At 31.5% G+C, this 15,390-nt stretch overlaps 1 pseudogene across 1 annotated transcript; it reads right to left on the bottom strand.

Moving 5' to 3' along the window:
• Positions 1–5,134: 5,134 nt before the first annotated feature.
• LOC111306206 (receptor-like protein 7 pseudogene) lies at positions 5,135–8,475 on the bottom strand (annotated as a pseudogene). The gene has a single exon (XR_016331354.1). The product of XR_016331354.1 is annotated as a receptor-like protein 7 pseudogene (transcript).
• Positions 8,476–15,390: the final 6,915 nt, after the last annotated feature.

Below are 15,390 nucleotides of genomic sequence, written 5' to 3'. Positions count from 1 at the left end.
AAAGATACAAACACAATCATCCCCGCAATGAGGAACCCAATGCCAAAGCTACCTGCAAAAGTAAAAAAATTGCATCAGTCTTGCTTCAACAAAATAAAAAAAAAATTGAAAATAGAAACTTTGAGCCATGATCAACGTTTTCGACAAAAAGGAGGTCAGATCTTAGAAGAATGCGTTTAAGAGCGCTTCTGGAAGTATTTTGGCATTTTTCGATCACCGATGACGATCGGCAGCGACCGCCGATGGTGACCCAGACGACGGCTGACGCGGTGGTTCGATGACCGGACGGCGAGAGCTCTGGAGCTCTCCCCCCCCCTTTTTTTTTTCTGAAAACAGAAACCAAATGAACAAAAAAATTTTTTTTTTGGTTATATATAAAAGACTAAGGAGCAAAACGACGTCGTTTCGATCAAGGAGGATCCGCGCGTTGACTCGGATCCAACCCGAGATCCGCGCAACTCGACTCGTGGACCCGCTCTTCAAACGGTTGCTGATCGATCCAATTGAACCGGTTTGAACCAGATTGAACCGCAGATCATTCAACCGAACCAACCCTTTTTTGGTCCATCCAAACCAATCGTTGATCTGTTCGGTTCAGGTAAATTTTTTTTTTTGAATTTTATAAATTTTTTTATTATTTTTGTTTGTTGTTTTGAGTTTGTTTTATTTATTCTTGCATGATAAATTTCTAAATTTATTAGAATAAATGTTTAATTGTTTTAATAACAATAAAATTAAAACAAATAATAATTAAAAATATATTTAAAATGTTCAAAAAAATATTTATTATTATTATTATTATTATTCTCTTCGCCTAGATGTTGGAGGGAATAAAAATATTTTTCTAAAAAAAATAATTTCGCCTAGATATTGGGGAATTATTGTTAATAAATTTTTACAAAAAATATATATATAAGAAAATTTTAAATTAATTTTAAAAAATTATTAAAATCGAACCTGCTTCGAAAATCTGCCTAAATGTTGAGAATTTTTAGAGATGTTCGTATTTTTTTAAAAAAACGAAACCTTAAACACTAATTCTTAATTTTCAAAATCCTAGGTTTCTAAAACCCCTAAAATCCAAAATCCAAAAATTCAAAATCCTAAAATCCGAAACTCCTAAAAATCCAAAATCACTCAAAACCCAAACCCTAAAATCTCTAAACTCTAAAATCAAAACCCTTAAAAATCCAAAATCCCAAAATTCAAGCTTTAAAACCCTCTAAACCTTAAAACCAAACCTTCAAAACCTCTACTCAAGCCCTTACTTAAAACCTCCTAAAAATCCTAAGGACACGTGTGAAAATTCTATTTGAAGCAATTTGTTCCCGAATGTCACCTAGATGATGAGATATTTAAGAAATTTTACTTCGTTAAGTCTTTTCACACGATTTTTTAATTCGCATTAATAATAAAATTAATAAATAAAAAGTATAACAGTAAATTGGAATCTTAAATATAAACAGTCGCACCTAAGCTCTGCTTAGATGTTGGAGAGTCGGGGTGGTCTCATTATACTTAAGAACCCAACTATTAAATTGCATTTCATTTCTCATGACATTCATTAGTATACATACGTTAGCATGTTATCATCGATAATTGTCTGCATTATTCTCTTTTTAATTTACTGTTTGATGATAAAATATTTTATAATGAAAAAAATAATACTTTTAAAAAATTTTTTTGTGATATTATAAAATAAAACAAAAATAACATTTCGAAAGAAATAATTCTTGGTACTCTGTCTAGATGTTGGAGAGTCACTAACAATTATTTTCTATAAAGATTGTTATTTCATTTTAAGGATTATTGTGTTAAATCTTAAGCGAAAAGAATTATTTTAAATTCTGCTTAGATGTTGGAGAATTTTAAGATAATTCTTTAACTTAAAGATTTTCTCAATATTTCTAAATAAAAATTTTAGCAAAAATATTTTTTAAAACGAAGGGAATTAATATTAAATTTCAAGTCAAAATCATTTTTATCTAATACCGAAAATAGCGCATAATTAAATGGTACCAATTTATGGGCGTTGGTGGGGTGCTAATCCTTTCTCACACGTAACCAACTCCCGGACTTAACCTAATTTTTCGTAAATCGAATTTATCTTTATGATAAACTTTAAATTCGTTTTTATAGTTTTATTAAAAGGATAAACTTTTGGGTGACCAATCACACCCTAACAAAGATTGGTGGCGACTCCCCTTTTATTTTTCTTGATTTTAAAATATTTTTACATCTGACGGTCTCAAAACCGTTACGACAATTGGTCAACATTTCCACATAAGAGCTTTCACCATTTTATCCATCTGCATGTTCTGCAATACTATACAACTTCATTAAAACATGCACCATAAAATTGACCGTTCACTCAATTTTTCACCCTTTTAATTTTATTTTAAGCTGGACTTGGATGGGTAAATCTTGGGTTTGCATGAACAACTATTTGGGGAGCTGGGCAGAGACTGAAATTGGGTCAGTACTGTTAGAAGTAGAGAGAAAGAGAGGCATAGCCAAATGGACTAATACTTTTGGCTTCTTAGTTGTTGTTTACTTGCTTCTTGTGTGAGGTATCTTAAGTAATTGTGTCATTTACAAGATTTAGGACAAGAAGATGTCTTGGCTTGTGTTTGAGTAACAATTCCCACACAAAAACCCATAACTTTCAACCAGAGTAAAAAAATTCCAAATCAAATTTATCTGTTTGAAGGTATCCATATGGCCAGGTTCTCTCTGTAGTTTTTGCGGGAAGGACCCATTTGCATTAATGCCGTTAAATATGTAATTTTTTTAAAGTAATATGCAAGGTCAAGAGATAGATATATATCAAGTAGTAATATTTGTTAGTAAATTGGATCATTGCATGGAATCCATAGAGGCACATTTAAATGATGGAAAACAATGTAAAGAAAACAAACAAGCAGATAAATGATAAACAGAATAGGACCTGGAAAAACAAATAATGAAATTACAGCCAGTAGGGGTTCTAAATCAATTCCATACATGACTTCTTTCCCCTAACTGCTCTCTTAGCTTGAAGTGATCCATCATGGAATCTGGAGTACTCATTGGTTCAAGATTTTAGCTACAATTGGTTGTAATTTTCTTTGTGTTTTTTGTTCTTCCAAGGGGTTAAAGAGATTTGGTTGGACTTTCCTTGTTTTATGGGTTACTTTTGGTAAGAAACTTCTAATCCAACTTACAAAGTGATACTAACATACTGACAAAATTTTACTGATTGATAAACTCTGACATGGGCATCTTTTTTTTTTCACTCAATTTTAAGCCAATTTCTTTCCAAATTCTGCTCAAGGCTTCCAGAGATTTAAGCATCAAAACAAGGTGAATGGGTTATGAAGAGACTTCTAATTTGAAAAGGAAAGAAATAAGTTAATCATATGACTAGTCTTCATCACGCTTGGTTGGTTGGGCACTAATGTGACACGATAGAGTGGTTAGGGTTTAAGAAATTAAGAGCAATATTTATTTGATTTAGACCAAAATCTAGCTGTAAAGAATGGATTAAGGAAAATTCTAAAGCATTATGGAATTATTTTGTCTTCCACATTGTGATGCAGATTTAAAACTAGAATTTTGTCTAACATTATGTTACTGCTAATCTTCAATAGCAGTGAGAAAAATATGACATTTTTCTTATACATGTGACACTTGAAAATGAAATTAATCTCCAACCATCAGTGTTGTGAACAGCTATAATATTAATATTTCAATATTTTGGAATATAGCTAATTGCCCAGGCCCCAGATTTGAACCGAGGAAATTGTGGCAGGATTACACAGAGAAAGCTGTAGGAAACTAGGAGCAGAGTTTAAGAAACTTGGCTTGCTTTACGTTTGCATTTCTTCTCCTCAAGAACATTGCTGCAGAACACCGATGATATGGTTTTCACGAAGTATTAATCAATGTATTTTTATCAATTCTAGAAGTTCTAATTTAGATTCATTAGCAACGGTTCACTAGTTCACTGAACTCTGCTATAATTGAGTACTGAACGGTACTAAAGCAGAACACTGATGAATGGACTAGCATTTTTCAACATCTGATGTCAAATTTGATGTAAGGGGTTGTTAACAACCAATTGGTTATGTATTTATTTTTTTGTAGCAGATTGATTTCCTGCTCTCAACCAATTATCCCCCCCAAACAGCTCAGCTCTTCATTGACCCTTCTTAAACCAAAAGCTATATTACAATGATCAAATTACACGATTAACTTGATCACCTAAATACTGTAAAAATTTTGAGTTTTAGCTACACTTATTTTCATTTGTAGCATATTTCTTTATGCACTGAAAACTTTAAACATGAAGGTATTTAAACTTTAAGTTGCATTTTCTTTTTAAATTCAGTTGCAATAATTGAAGTGCTTAATTTCTTTTTTTAGTATAAAGAAAACTGCAATTTAATAATAAGAAAAGAAATTATAGCTATTGAAAATTGAACCCTAAATTTGTTAAATATTAAAAGTAATTATATGTACCAATTGAATTAAATTTTGAGTTCAAAATATTTAATTAATTTTTTTGCTAACGTATGCCAACCTCTTTAATCTATTCAACATCCTACTAAAAAATTATATTATAATATATCTAAATCCATAAAAGAGCTTTAACAGTGTAAAAAAAAGTTAAAACCACAGCAGAAAGGTTTACCATGTTAGAAAATAGGAAAAAATAGAAGTCAAGACATACGAGCCAGGTTTGGTGTTCATAGTCATACTTCTATAGGTTTCGAGTGTTATTTGTTTTTCATTTGTGCTTCAACTTTTCTATATACTTGTAATAGACAACTTTCTTTGCTATTTGCTAGCATATAGCTAGCTCTTTAACGTTTTTATTCCTTTTGAATTTTCAAATAAATCTCTTCTACTTAGTAAAAAAACTATCGTATCAATCATATAATCCCTTAATAAAGAGTTGGACTTTTAATTTTAATAATAAAAATTTTAACACTTCTCAAATAAAAAAACTATTAAACTAGAATAATTCGAGTACAATACCACATTTTTGTCTTCAGTTAAAATGTGGGAGACATCATCATTGAATGATGAGTTTGAAAGCTTGCTTTGGTTCCTCTTCAAACTCATCATTCAATAATGATATCTCCCACATTTTAACTAAAAAAGAAAAAAAACACCCAAATCATTTTCCCTTTTCCCTTTTCTTTGTCCTTTTACTTTGGTGAGGATTGAGGACTTGATTCACCTCACTTACTAATACTACCACGACATTGTGCACATAATCTCAATTCTTTTTTGCTCAAAGTAGTCTTAATTTATTAATACCGGAAAAGAAAGATTAAACCACATTGGTTTACATTGTTATTTCATTAATACTTGCACATGACCACTGATCATAGCTCATAGCCAAGGGAAAGGCAAGAGAGAAAAAAAAAAAAAAAAGAAAGAAAAAGACCAATCAATGTATAACATAACAAAGAAATCTATGCGTACTGCCTGAAAATTAAGCATTAAGTTAATTCCTGCCCCTCCTCCGATTCTGCTGCTTCCTCCCAAAGTACTTGACAAACCACTTGTGTTTCATTGGGTTGAAGGAGTACCCAAGAACCAGTCCGTTCACTAGCCCGCTTCCATACCCCAACAGGACAACCTTCCAACCAAATTCAAGCCAAGACCCGCCGCCTCTATCTTTCTTTGACAATGAAGGTGGTGGTGGTGATGAATAGCATTTCTTTGACAAAGGATTCCCGCATAATCCTGGGTTGCCCTCAAATGAGTCGTTTTCGAACGTAGCAAATTGTTTTCCTTGTGGTATGGGTCCTATCAGCTGATTGTTGGAGACATTAAAAACTTCAAGGAAAGTGAGTTCCACGAGCTCTCGAGGGATCTCTCCTGAGAGCTTGTTCTGAGAAAGGTCCAAAGATTGAAGTCCCGGTAGATTCGCCAATGATGATGGAATTGGACCTGAAAGTGAGTTGCTGGAGAGGTTGAGGAATTGAATTGCTTTTAGAATCTGAATGTCTTCTGGAATGCAACCTTCAAATCGATTGCTTGAGAGATCAATGGCTACCAAGAATTCTTGAATCTTCTCGTATTTTGTCTGCGTGCCTTTATTTGTCATTGTCATTGAGTAATAAATGGTACCATACCATTGGTTGACTGTTGTTTCAAAACTGGTGTTTGCCTCCAAGTACCTTAACTTGCTAACATCAACAACTTTCATGGCCTTCCATAGTTGGAAATGACGAGATGGCAAACGACCAATAAATTTATTGAAGGAAAGATCAAAGATTCGCAACTTGGGAAACTCTTTGGTTTTTGGTTTTCCAATTGCACCATGAAATCCATTATGTCGTAGTATGAGAATCCTTAACTCTGGAAGCCTGCCCAACCAAGAGGGAAACGTATCCACTATTTGATTATTTCCCAAATTAAGAACTTCTAGCATGTTACAGTTAACCAGTGATCTGGGAATCTGTCCTTCCAATTTATTCTGGCTAATGTCAATCATTCTCAATTTGCTTCCCTTTTTGCATGGTTGAGGAATAGGGCCATGAAAGCTGTTGTTTCGTAGATTCAACATTGAAAGTGAGCTGCTTAGGTTGCCCAAACATGGTGGAAGCGTGCCGCTTAATTTGTTATTTGACAAGTCAAATGTAGTTATAGAAGTCAGATTGCAGATCATTGATGGAATTTCTTCCGTCAATAAATTGTCTGAGACATCGTAATGGTAAATGGAAGCTGATGGCATTGGAAGGGATCCTCGTAGCTTGTTAGAACCAAGGTCCAAAATTCTTAGAGTGGTCCATGGAGGAACAACAGAAGGTTGGTGGAAACCTGTAAGAAAGTTTTCACTTAAGTCTAAAAATTGAAGAGTTTGGGCACAAAAGCCCCATATCCATTTGGGGATAAGCCCATAGATTTTGTTCCCAGAAAGATCCAGACACTCCAGTTCATCCTGACCAGAAAGAAAATCTGGGAACTCAAATAAGTTGCTTGAACCCAATGTTAACAATGTGAACTTTGGAACACTAACATTCGTAACTGTAGTGGTGGTAAGCAATGAAAAATTATTACCGGACAGTTGGAGCCTTTTGAGATTTTTAATATTTAGAAGGGATTCTAATTTGATGGCACCGCTTAGTTGATTATGACATAAAGCAAGATCTTCGAGATTCATTAGGGTAAAGATTGATTGTGGAATCGGACCCCAAAATTTGTTTGCACCAAGATTCAAAATGATCAGTTGTGTAAGATTCCCTAACCATGATGGGATTTGGCTGGAAAACTTATTATAGCAAAGATCCAAAGCAGTAAGCTGGGTAAGGTTTTTTAGAGAAGGTAGGATATCATCATATGAGTTTGTAGATGCTACATCCAACACAGTTAGTTTGGTTAGCTTACCAAGCCAAGACAAAGTGCCAGGGCTAAACCCATTGTAAGCAAGTGAGAGAAAATTGAGCTGGGTAAGGTTAGCCAAGGATGAGGGAATTCGTCCGGAAAAATGGCAGAGACCAACACTCAAATGTGATAATGACTTAAGATTCCCAATTGATTTTGGTAGCTCACCAGAGAGACTTGTATTGGCAAGTTTCAATGATTCAATAGAAATATTTTTGTGAAATTCTGGTAAACTTCCCGTGAGATATGGATTATAGGATACCCTTAAATACCGAAGATTGGGTAGTTGGAAAACTTCAATAGGAAATTCACCACGTAATTCACAATTCTCGAGGGAGAGATATGTCAAATAAGATGAATTTGCCAAGCTTTGAGGAATCGTAGAAAATGCGTTTACCTCATCAAGATTAAGATACTTGAGGTTTACTAATTCCTCGGCTAAACTTTTCAGGCTTGGATTTTGGAGATCTAATCCATTATTCCGGGAGAGATCAAGCATCACCAACTTCGGGAGCTCTAGAACTTCTGATGGAATTTGACCTGAAAATCCAGAAGAAGAGAGGTCCAAATGTGATAGCCTTGAAAGGTTCCCAATTGCAGAAGGAATTTTAGAGTCATTGAAATCATTGCCCGCAAGATTGAGCCTTCTAAGGTGATGGAGGTGGAAAAGGCTGCTGTTGGAGTCGATAGAACCATAAAGAAAGCTGCTGCTTAGATCAAGTCCAATAATGTGACCAGTGTTGTCATCACACTCAACGCCATTCCAAGAGCAGCAATCCCCAGCAACTTGTCCTTCAAGTTTCCATGAACCAACCTTCGGATAAGCCAAAGGATAAGAAGATGCAGACCAGTTGAGAATGAAGCTTTCCTTCAACTGCAACAAAGCAGAGCGTTCAGAATCCAGACAAGGTCGCTGCATGGAAGAAACACATTGAGTGAGAAAATGAGGGAGAATTACAAAGAGTAAGCATTTTAGCAGAGAGTAATGTAAGAATAGCCCCATAATAATTAGTTCAACAAAATTTTTTTTGTGTTAAGAGGTTGCAAACGGCCATCGCTTTTATAGACAAATATGATCATTCAATGAATTCATTTGACACATGCAATATGCATATAGGTCATTTGACAATCACGTGTAGAAGTTTCGAACACGAAAATTATCAAAGGTGGTCCTCGTTCCATTTTCTATTGTTGTCTTATAAGTAGAAATTAGGATCCTCAATTAGTCAAGTCTTCAAATTGGACAAATTAAAAGCAGTTAATTAGTTTAGTCTACTGTTAAGTTATGTTGATAGAAATCAATCCTTTATCAATATTAAAAATGATAATGGCTGAAAATTACGTGTATTTAGGCGGCATTAGCGGAGTAATTAAGGTACCATGCATGCCTGCCTCTTGGTTTGCAATAATTAATCCATGCCGTGCTAAACGGTCAAGTCTTCTTTTTCTTGTCCAATTACAATAACAGATTCAGAATCGAAGACAGTGGCATTGACCCACCCCAAGTCTTCAAAAATATATTATCAGAAATTTTTTTATATTACTTTTTTACACTAACCCCACTACATCAGACGAAAGTAAAAACTTAAAAAAAAAATGTTAAAAGAGAGATCATCAAGTACATTTCATTTTTAATGTTCTTTCCTTTGTGCATATGAATAGTTTGATTTTGATTTTGTACCAAAATTTAAGAAATTTCAAGTTAATGTTTGATCCATTCATTGATTATAAATTTTCTTCACAGAATTAATCTTAATTTAATAAAAGAAGAAATTAAGTGATAATTATAGTCAAGGTAAATAAAGGAAAGTAATAATGATTTTTTTTATAAAATTATTAATAAAAGAGAAATTGTAATTTTAATCAAGTGTTACATATATATAAGAAATCATTTAAAAGTTAAACAACTAACCAATTGATAAATCAATACATAATTAGAAAAAATCAATATAAAATTTGACCAAACCTACATGTAGTGATTTTTTTTTTTTGTTGATTGATTTGTCTATTTGATTTATTTCAATAAATTTGTATATAATTAAAATGTAATATTTGATGATGATTTTAATTTTTACTAGTATTGATGTAATTTCATAAAGAAACTAATCTTTACGAATTGTTAATATGCTCATTTAACTCTATTAATATCTATCAATTTTGATTTTTGATTTTTAATTTTACTTTAATCTATTTTAGTTGAAGAAGTTGATGAACTACAAACACTGACCCAGGAAATTAAAATTGTACAAATTAAAGGCATGGCCTGAATTTGTCCAAAAAAAAAAAAAAAAGAGGCATCGGTTAATCTAACATTTAACAGGGATGAGGGATTTATGGGAAAGGAAGTGTTTGAGATACCCATGTTGTCATGTAAAATAAAATTATTTTTTCAAAAAGAGATGATAACTATAAGTTATATTGGGAAAAATGCTTAATTTGACAAATAGATAATCTATTGGGTTTGGGACTGAATCTTAATAAATATTAATCTATGGACAATACATAATAAGTAACATTTTTAAGTCCCTAGGGACCGAATCTTAATATAAATATATTTCCATTATTTAAAAGAGGCAAAGTCTACGGGCATTCTTTTTTTCTTTTTCATTCTTTATCATCTTGCCTTCGTCCAATCAATGGAACTCACGTTTTTCATCACTTAGTTTGGAATTCCCTAAACAAGTCGAGTCAATATCGTAAATCACGTTTATTGGAATTTTTAAGTCAAGTGGTCTCAGCTCTCCAGTCCTACAAAGATTTAATAGCCTATTGGAAGACAGGTAGAAAATGAAAATGAAAATGAAAATGATGGACCCATTGAAGAAGTTTAGGACAATTCAAATGCTGTCCCTCACCACTGTCTGGAATGATGTAATTAAAGCCACGTCTACTTCTTTCAAAGTGGTAAGTGACATATTCAACAATTAATTCAATTATTAAGTTCTTAAAGTTCAAAATCCAAAGTAACATGCTTGATTTTAGAATTTAAACTAATCTCTTGCTGCCCCACAATTTACAAATGTATTTCTGTGGTTGTCTTATAAGTAGAAATTAGGATCCTCAATTAGTCAGGTCTTCAAATAGGACAAATTAAAAGCAATCGATTTTTATAGTCTACGGTTAAGTTATGTTGATAGAAATCAATCCTTTATCAATATTAACAGTGATAATGGCTGAAAATTACGTGTATTTAGACAGCACTAGTGGAATAATTAAGGTCCCATGTCTGCCTCTTGGTTTGTAAGAATTAATCCATGCCGTCCCAAACGATCCAACCTTCTATTTCTTGTCCAACTATAAACAGAGAGATTAAAAATCGAAGAGAGTCGGATTGACCCACTCCAATATTTAAAAAATATGTTATCAAAAAATTTGTTTTCTATTAAAAAGAAGATGAGAATGATAGAATTCGAATTCTTACCTTACATGTATTTTTAAAACTTTTTTTAACTATTAAATAAGAAAACTGAAAACTATCAAAAAAATTTTTATTGTACATTAACCCCTCTACAGCAGCTGTAAATAAAAAACTTAAAAAGAGTGATCGTTAATGTTTTATCCCTCTCATTGATTATTAATTGTCTTCAAAAAATTAATCTCAATTAAAAAATAAGTTTGAGGTAGTTATAGTTAAGGCTAATAAAGGAAAGCAATGATTTTTTTTTATGAAATTATTTATAAAAGTGAAATTATAATTATAATTAAGTATTAAATGTACATATAAAAAATACAAAATATCAAATAAACAAATAAGTACTAATAAAATCAATGTAAAATTAAATTAAATTTATATATAATGAAATTTAAATATTAAAATTTAAAGGTTTCCTTGTCGTTGAGTCAATACCTCATGAATTTGAAATAATAATGATTTTTGTTTGATTTTTCAAACGAGACATTAATTTGATAGGTCAATAACCGTATAATTTTACTAGAATATTAAAATTTTAATTTTAATAATTAAAATTTAATTATATAAAAAAATAATTTGTTGGAGTAACTATCATTCTTATTTAATTGTTAATGGCTATCAATTTAAAAGTAATGAAAAACAAAAAAAAAGGCTGCTGTTAACACTAACATTAAAATAGTTTTTAAAGGTAAAATTTATTAGAAAGGCTCTTTAATTAGCTCAAGTTTATCAAATATAAATTAGACGACGTGGTACTACACTTTCACCGTAAACTTCCTTCTTTTCCAACTCAATCGCATCGTTATATATATAGCGCTTTATTTTTGCATTCGAGTTCCAGAACTCAATGGTTTAGCCCAACCAGAGCTGGCTCGGTGACTGAAACCGAAATCAAAGCATATTGTTTCGCGGGTAAGCAAATGCTTATAAATTTTAGACCCCATTAACCGAATCTTAATAAAAAAAATATTTCCATTATTTTTTGAAAGCAAAACGGACATCCTTTTTTTGTTTTTTTCATTCTTCATCTTGCCTTCATCCAATCAATGGAACTAATGTTTTTTTTCACCACATATTTGGGTATTATCTAAACAAGTCAAGTCAATTTCATAAATTAAGTTTATTAGAGCTTGTAAATCAAGTCGTCCCAACTCTCCAGCCCTGCATGATTAGATAGCCCATTAGAACACAGATAGATTTTTAAATGCTAGAAAATGAAAGACCCATTAAAGACGTTTAGGACAATTCAAATGCGGTCGCTCACCACTGTATCAATGGGATGAAGTAATTAAAGCCATCCTCTACTTCTTTCAAAGAGGTAAGAGACATTCAGCAATTGATTCAATTATTATTACTTTACTTCTTGAAGTTCAAAATCCAAGTAACGTGCTTGATTTTAGGCCAATTTCTTGCTTCACAATTTACAAATGTATTTCAAAGAAAAAAAAGTCACATTTTTTTTCAAAAAATAAAAAATAAAAGAGCCCATAATCAGAAACTTATATTTGCTAGTGCTTTATCATTAATATGTTCGGTTTATTTTGTATAAATGGTTTCGTATTTTTCCTTTGTAATCTTTATGTAGTTTAATTCATCTGTGTTAGGATCAAGGTCAGAAGCCTGTTTTAGCTCATTCGGTAAAGCTAATCATTTCAGTTTCCAATAGAACTAGTTTCTACCAATTATCCTGTATCTATGCATGGTATGTTTGTTTCCATCTCTGTGTATAATTCTGTCGTTTATTCAAACGAAATTGCAGCAAACAGTGACTACAACCATTAAGGTGCTTCTAGCTTGTAGGTCCAATTCTACCACTTTGACAATGAAGCAGAAGGAATATAAGGTGTGGCTATTAAGCGCGAACCATTCTTTCTCCTAACATTTACACCAAATGACTCTCTCAAGTCTCAGGTCAAGTTGTTGAGGTCTTAGTCCACTTGACAGTTTCCAATCGAAATTATACAATAACTAGCCAAGTGGAAGTTTGATATTCTTGGATTGAACCAAATCTTATAAGAAATTTGATTAGAGATTTATTTAAGATGGAATTAATTAAATATTGATTGATAGACAAAAAAATTTCTAGAACAAGAATTCTAAGAATTTTAATAGGTAAGTTTGTATATTTATAAATAAATAGAGTTTCTATAAAATTAAAATGAGAAAAAGATGTAGGAAAGTTGTAAGATTTTATTAGATAGACAACTCAAAAGAGTAGAGGAAATTGAAATGGTTTTTATGGGTGTGTGTATATAAAGAGAATGAGATGGTTTACATAAATATGATTTATGGATATACGAGTATGTGTTTGTTTGAATTGAGAATATTTCATGAAACTAGAGGAGAATAAAAAGATCTATATGTATTGATTGTAAGTGTTTAATTTGATGTTTGTTTGTAATTTTCTCCAACTAATGAATCTTTTTTCTCATTCACAGACGTAAGTCAGTTAGACTGAATCATGTTAAATTATTGTCTCTGTGTAATTCATTGATTGATTATTTGTTTATACTTCCACTCGCTTGATTGTTTAATTGGATTGAGCCTTTTCTTGCCTAACAACTAATATCAAAGCTATCGTGTGTGATCCTAATAACTTGTATTAAAGCTGAAGATTCAAGATGTGAGAAGAAACAAACATAGAGGAGCTTGATTTAAAAGATAAGTTCGATTTCATGTATTAAGAGATCAGTTGCGTGAAGCGTAAAAACAAATAAAAGAATAAGATTATTACAAGACTTTCATTGTAATTGGAGACAAACATGTTTAGTATGAAAATTGAGATTGATAGAATTTAAGTTAAGGTGGAAATTGTTAAGATTGAATCAAATCTAATATGAGATCTTGATAGAGATTTATTCAAAATGGGATTGATTAAATATTGCTAATAGAGAAGAAAACCTGTAAAAGAATAATTTTAAAAGGAAATAGATTTTTGATAAGTAAGTTTGTATAAATTAAGTCTCTATAAAATTAGAATAAGAAAAACATATGAGAGAATTGTAAAGTTTTATTGGATAGACATAACTAAAAGAAATTGAGATGATATTTATGGATTTGTATGTTTAATTGGATTAGATAAGAATGAAAATGTCTACATAAATATGGTGCATGAGTGCACATAAGTGTGTGTTTATTTGAGTTAAAATATTCCATAAAACTAGAAAAAAATAAAAATATCCACATATAGTGATTGTGAATGTTTGCTTTTATGTTTGTTTATAATTTTTTATAATTAATAGATTTTTTTTTTCATCTATAAATGTAAACTGATTAAATTAAAATACGTTCAATTATTTCTTTTATATGATTAATTGATTATTTAATTAAATTGAGACTTTTTTGTCTGACCACTATATCAAAACTGTCGATATCCTAATTAATATTTGCAACACCATAAGGCGTACGGGATGCCTGAATACACCATCCCACCAGCTCCAAATGGAAGGAACTCAAAATTTGCCCCTTTGAAATCTATGGAAGAATTACGAAACCTTGTTGGTTCAAAGCACTCGGGATATTATTCCAGTATATATTCTGGATCCCTTCCTATTGCCCATGCATCATCAACGAGTCTAGTCTCAGTAGGTATTTCATATCCACTTATCTCAAATCTGCTTCTCTTAGGAGAAGGTAGCAGGTCAATGAAACCTAAGAGTTTGTTTTGGTATAAAGGAGATCATAACTTAAAAATAAAAAAAAAATACATATTACAGATGCTAGAATTTTAATTCCAGATTTATTGGATATTATTTAATAGGATGATTATATTAACCAATTGGGTAACTAATTCAATAATTAACTTCTTTTATGTCCTTATTTCCTTTGCGGACATTTCTTATTTCGGCTTCTGCCTTATAGATCATTATAAGGTATTTTATCAGTTCTGACATAGCCCATTCTATGGTTGTTGATGAAGTATCACTACCTGCAGTAAAAATATCCTGGAAACAGAAAAAGAAAGAGTTTCAATTTGAAACTAAGAAATTAAATGGACAAAAAGCAATCTAATGCAGCTATCGAAAAGAAAAAGATATGCTCTCTCCAAAGTCAGAATATAATATCAATAATCACAAATATTAGCATGATGCACCCTGATGTTCCATTTCATTTTATTGAAAAATTGGATAAGATGAAGATGATTAATACTGATGACCAGCACCAATGCCATAGCTTTTTCAGTATAGCAATGACACCTTATGTTTAAGCCGGAAGATTAAAAATAAGGAAAAATATTGCAGATACTAGAATTTTAACTCCGGATTTGTTGGATGTTACTTTATAGGAAGATAAGAGTATTTTCCTTCCATTTCCTGGAAAAATGGGAAAATCATCTGTCTCACAGATATGAATATTTGATTATAACATGAAAAAAAAAGTGCAACAGATTGCAGATACATGAAAGATCGATGATCAAAATCCTGCAATCTGAAACAACAAATACCCATTTACAGCTCTCCAAAGAAGATGGTTCACAAATGCACACTTAAATGCATAGTGTATGTATAGTTTTGAAAACATATATATATATATATATATATACACCAACAAAGTATTTGTACAGTGGAACTTGAAAAAATATTTACTTTTACCATTAT

Source organism: Durio zibethinus, chromosome 21 (genome assembly GCF_047325235.1).
Source record: "Durio zibethinus cultivar Kanyao isolate XHJ-2024 chromosome 21, ASM4732523v1, whole genome shotgun sequence".
Taxonomy (NCBI): domain Eukaryota; kingdom Viridiplantae; phylum Streptophyta; class Magnoliopsida; order Malvales; family Malvaceae; genus Durio; species Durio zibethinus.
Note: the sequence above shows the minus strand (reverse complement) of the source record. Positions and strands in the feature narration are given on the sequence as shown.